The sequence below is a fragment of the Anopheles marshallii genome, chromosome 2 (genome assembly GCF_943734725.1).
Source record: "Anopheles marshallii chromosome 2, idAnoMarsDA_429_01, whole genome shotgun sequence".
NCBI classification, from domain to species: Eukaryota; Metazoa; Arthropoda; class Insecta; order Diptera; family Culicidae; genus Anopheles; species Anopheles marshallii.
This window is the reverse complement of record NC_071326.1, coordinates 33,460,507-33,466,359: the sequence shown is the minus strand read 5'-3', so window position 1 is coordinate 33,466,359 and position 5,853 is coordinate 33,460,507.

The following is a 5,853-nucleotide window of genomic DNA, read 5'->3' as shown; positions in this document are numbered from 1 at the left end:
CGGATTCAAGGTTCGGCAACGGGTTCGTAACGAGTGTACCAAAATACGATGTCGGAGAAAATGCCAACACTGAATAATATGGAGTAAGCGGCACAGGTTGTGTGTCGCTCCAATGCCTAAACGTCCACAGGATGCTCATTTAAGCGTGATCGATGAACCTCATCTCCTTCTCATCCACTTGCATCCACAAGCAAAACAGTAAAAAAAACGCCCCAAAATGGATGGTGGGATGCGGGTACGGTAATCGAAAGCGATTAAACGAGTTTAAAGCGAGGGAGCGAGAGAATGGTGCGAGTCGTGTTGAAAGTGGCCGCTATCGACTCCAATGTTTCAACTAGCTAGTGTTAGGCTTACCTAATTATACCTAAAGAAGAAGATTTGTTTTGATTATGTTATTTTTAATTAAAACAAAACGAAGTGTTTTTATCGCGAAGTAGCGAATGCGTGTACGTGGGACGTATAGTGTAGCATCAAGTGAGTATTGTGGAACAAATTGCAGTGCAACAAGAAAGGACAAGTAGGAAAGTAAAAGTAAAGAAAAAAAGAAGAGTGAAACACTAAGTGAAAAGATGAACGAAAGAAACATAATCGAGAACAAAACAAACCAGAAAACAAAGAAGGCAACGTTAGTGTCATAGTAAGATACGAAAGAAGTGAATGAATGTGTTAAAATGTGTGCAAAGCATAGATGTAAAAAAATCAAAAACAGATGAAAAACCAAAAAAAAAACAAACAAACAAAATGAGTATCGTGTGTAGTATCGGGCGATGGCGGCGGCAAGTGACTATTTAATTTTAACGTTCTTTTAATGGTTCGTTTGAATGTTTTATTTTTTTTCTTACTTATTATTCGAAAGTTCGGTAAGCATTGTTAATCTGTTACGGACACCTGTACGATGGTTGATCGTACTTAGTTCTCAGTTAAGATATTGTAAGGTTTCGACGCCATATCCATGCTGGTTTTTTACGTTGTTAAACTGTTGGTACTCAGTACTTATCAGCACGTTACGTTTCGTTCATTAGGGAAGAAGTGCAAAACAGAAATCAATTGTAGCACACCATACGATGCTACCGTACAAAGCGGAAGAAAGCTTATCGAGTAATACAGAACAAGGCTCATAAACATCTAGGAGCAATGATAATATGAACAAATCTCTACCAATTTGCTTAGCCAGTAGTCGACAAGCCGCAACCGTAAACAGCAGTGCTTAAAACGATGAATGTAGTAGCAAAAACCGCCAGCCAACCTCTATTTACTAATGAAAGCTCACTCACATTCACACAAACACATATATGCAAATAATGTTTACCAGCTACAGTAACGAACTGGCACAGCCCGTATTTGCGTGTTGGCCAACAGCAGGAGCAGTAGGCAGAAGTTTTATGGAAATACAAAAATGGAGAGAAAGGAAACTGTCCACAGAACGTGTAAATGCTAGCGAAAACTCAACAGTCCCTAAGGTAGCGTTGTGAAATGTGTAATAAAACAGAAAACAAATGAGTATTAGCTTCTTATGAGTTGTACATACATACATAAATAGGAATAAACGAATGGAAAGAATATGGCCGTCGCTAGTGGTTCCAGTTTCGTTCACGATTCAAAGTTGAACGATTAATTCTACCTGTTGCTGCATAACACAAAAGGGCCATATTAGCTTACCCAGACCGAAGCGGAACGAGTGGATAAATAAATAGTTGTTGCTATGTGCGAAACAAAAACCAGACAACACAAAAAAAACTAATGTAATAGGAAAAAATAACAGACTTACAAAATGGTGGAACATGGTGGCGAGCAAAGGAAACAGTAGGCTGATATAATGAATGGTTGCTTATAGCTACAAAAGGGAAGATACATCCTTTTTCAATAAACCCGTTTTACGTTCTTCCGTGAACGGCACAACAGTGCACAGTCTCTCACACATACACTGGGTACATGAAACGAGCTTTTGCTTCACATACAAACGCAGCTGCACACTTATATACAACCAAACCATAACGAGAAAACGGTCTACCAACGTGGCGTTTGCGATTAGATGCTAGATTCAGTGCGGAAATTATTATTTTACACCAGAACGAGATACCGGCGGTGAGCCGGTTGAGGGTGATGTTGTGTTTATTCTGTGCACGTAAATGTAAACGGTACGCGGTTACGGTTTGAGCAGCAAACTTTTGTCGAGGTTCGTGGCAAGTGATAGCGAAGGAAATTTTCAATTTAACCTTTCTTATATTATAGTTGTAAGCTACTGTTAGGTGTTTAAAATCGTGTGCGATCACACACTTTCGATGTAATGTTTTTTTTTTTGCTCTCTTTGGGAGTTACTGCCCTCTTCTATCACAAACCGAAGCTTATGAGGAAAATAAGGATGCTTTTAAGTTAGATCTACATACTTTACTAACATTTGATACTATTTTTTGAACTTGTCACACATAACGATAATATGTGTGTATTTTTCCACGTCTAATGCGTTACCTATCAATAAATTTGTAAACAGTCGTTAACATTTCAAACTGTTACATATCAGAGGAACGAAGAAAATATGGTGTAAAATGGTACATTTTTAAAGTTGGTGAGTTTTTTACACCGACTACAATTTAAGGTATGGCATTTCTGTGCGGTTATTACACGCATTATTTCTATCGCTTTTTCCATAAGAATAAGCATACTTTATAGTGTCCCTTTTACTTCACGAGAAACTTTTACTCTTCATATCATTTCGGCATCCGACAAGCGGAGCAAAACCTGAACTGCAAAAAGGAATTTGTGTGCCATGTAAAATATCGCTTTCATAAACGAGTTTGCAAAACAAAAGTTTACCGTGCTCAAACCGGATACCGGTTCGGCTGTTCCCTCTCTTGCTAATCGTGTAATATTGATAACAGAATATAAAACGGTATATCATTGTAAGTTATACCTTTCTGAAGCCAGTACAAGCCATCGGGAACAGTGCAGAACTAATAGGAAACGATGTAAAGGGAAGACACTACCGCAGCATCTGGATTACAGAAAACCGAACAGGAGACAAACAACAATGTTATTGAAATAAAGTTGATTATAAATGCAATTGCAACCGGTTCGAATGTTTCACGAATGTTGGTTTCAAAAAAACAAAATTCTGATGACCGCATCATTTTTATTGTAGTTTTTAGTGTATTGTTTTTTGTGTCGTTCTTTGCAAAATTTATTGATGCTTCTAGAAAAGAAAACGAAAAGTTTTATTTTATTTTCGAAATATTTTATAATTTGACGCAACATGGACAAGTAGTGAAAGTTATAGTACACGAAAAACAACTGTCACATGTATCGCATCGAAGGGTTAAAATGATGGTGAAATCTAAACTACAAAAATGCATTACCATTGCATACTTTTAGGCGGTTAGGTAGAAGCTTTCGAACATGCGCCTGCGAAAAGGAAACCTTTTAAAAATTAAATTTCTCTCTGTGAACGATCAAATAAAACGAAAATTTAAAACTTAAGATCTGGCAGGCTTTAAGGGAACAAATAAAAAGACGCTTATTTTAACAGTATAACATTTAAATCTTCAATCAACACACTTTCGGTGTACAACATTCATTCTCAGATATTCTATATAGCATTGCGAAAGCAATTTCCATGGCACATCAGGAAGACTCGGGAGGTCAAACTGTTGTATGAAAGAAGTTTTAGGGTCGGTTTTTATTTAACGGTGTGTCAAACCCAATACAAATACAGCTGTTTCATCGCGCGTAAGGGAGGACACGATCTTTGAACTTACCCTCGCGATAAGATAAGGCGCTAGCAGACGACGGTGTGCGTGCTCGTGCTGTCGATGTGTTTATGGCCACCACCTATGGCGGTGCTCGTGTGCAGAGATGTGAATTACCGGTCTCATTTGGTGCAGGTGCCGGGCATGATCTTTTCCGGCGGCGCAGTGTTTTATGATCATATTTTCGCCACAATCCGTTGCGGGACGAATCGTTTCAAGATTAAGCCACGTCTGGTGTGAAAGCAAATGGGAACCCGGCAACTGAAAACACAAAAACGTTGTTGCTTTTGTTTTTGTTTTTCCTCAACATGGCTCTTTTGTTGTGCGGCGTCAGTCTAGAAGGGCTTTGCCCTTTTTGTGTCCCGATTTTTAAACTTCAGTTTTCTTGCTCTCCTCCATATAAAGCACAGGCCAAAACTTGCTTTACAATGGTTCAGTTGATGGGTGAAACGTGAAAGTGCAGTACCAGCAGATCGATCGTAGGTTCGATTGTGTCCGAAACGGGCAGAAGATGATGACGATCGCAAACTTGTAGCCGTTGTTCCCATCGGTATCGAACCGGCCACACGCCAATGCAACGGTGACGTGCGGACTTTCCAGGAGTGCGATCTGCGGACGGTGCTAAAAAAGACACAGCGCCGGCAAAACAACACCCGCAAAAGCAAGCAAAAAGGAAGAAGGCAAACCTTGTGGGATATATGGTAGAAGGCGAAATAGCAAATGATGGCAAAACAGGGAGAAAACAACGACAAAAAAAACTATAACGGACTAGGTCGTAAAGTGAACGTGTCGAAATTTATTGCGTCGAATTTTTATTACTCCATCACAAACGTTCACAACGACCTCAAGAAGATTGGCACGAAAAAAAAAACAAAAAAGAGTTTACTCCTGTGCTAACCCTAACCTCAACTCCAAAAGCTCAATCCAAAATTATTGTTTTTTGTTGCTGTTTCTTTGCACCGAAAAAGTCCCTCTCAATCCTTCCGAGATGAAGTGGTAGAACATAAAAAAGCAGCTCCCGCTCCTTTTTGCACACTCCATTCACCCCATACGTAAATCAACTTTTGCCAAAACGTGGCTCGATCCTCTCGCCCAGTCATGGCCGGTCATGATCGGGGCACTGTCATGGCGTCGTTACATAACATCACCCCGATCATGTCGAGAGCTTCGGAGCTGTGAGCCCCGAAAAAACAAAACGCTAACCGTGGAATAGGCGTTACGGGCCGTTCGTCACTATTCTCCTTACTTGTTCTTGTTTCAAAACGACCGGAACGAAACTTGGAATCGTAATGAGTGGAAGGAAGTGTGTGCTCCACGCGCACTCTAGTTTTGTGCCTCCACTGTCTCCACCTCATATACCGTTGATTGGCGGTGCACGCTGCGTGCAACAGTACGAGGATAACCGCTAATAACTGTTGCAAACGAGAGCTTCACCGGGCGCCGGATTACCTTGGGCGGGTGTTGGACACAAACGATCGGCGTACCTTCACAAAATATAGCAATGATGTTTGCTGTGGCCGCACGACTCCGTCGGTGTGGTTCAATGAACAATGAGTGAGGGAGAAGCAGTTTCGCACAGGTTGTTCATGAAACTCCAAAGATCCATGCCAAAACTTTTAGTGTTTCTTTAGTTGAAGATACAATATTCGGCAGAGTTCTTGCGACCATGCAGTATGACAGCAAATGGCTTAAGAATACTTTCAAAAAATTTAAGTTAAATGTAGCTAATACAATGTTATACTACTTTCTGCTTTATGTTGCTTATCGAACTATTGGAACTTATTTGCCACGTGTCAGAAGGAGTCCGATAGGTAGCGAATTCAAAATTCCAACTGTCATAGCTGTCAAATTTGTATCTCTGACAGATGATTGTTTTGCTTTTCGGTAATAATTTGTTTACTACAGTTAGTATATCTCTTTGGGGAAACAATTAACAATTACCAGGGCAAACCGGTGAGGACACACGTCAAATCTCCCAAATTTGACATTCAATTTGACAATTTGACACAAAAAATACACAAAGGTGGTTGACGAATATTTTCAACTAGTTCGTGGTTGAAGAATTGTTAAGTGAAATGCCTTAAACTTGACAATAGCGGGTAAAAGAATG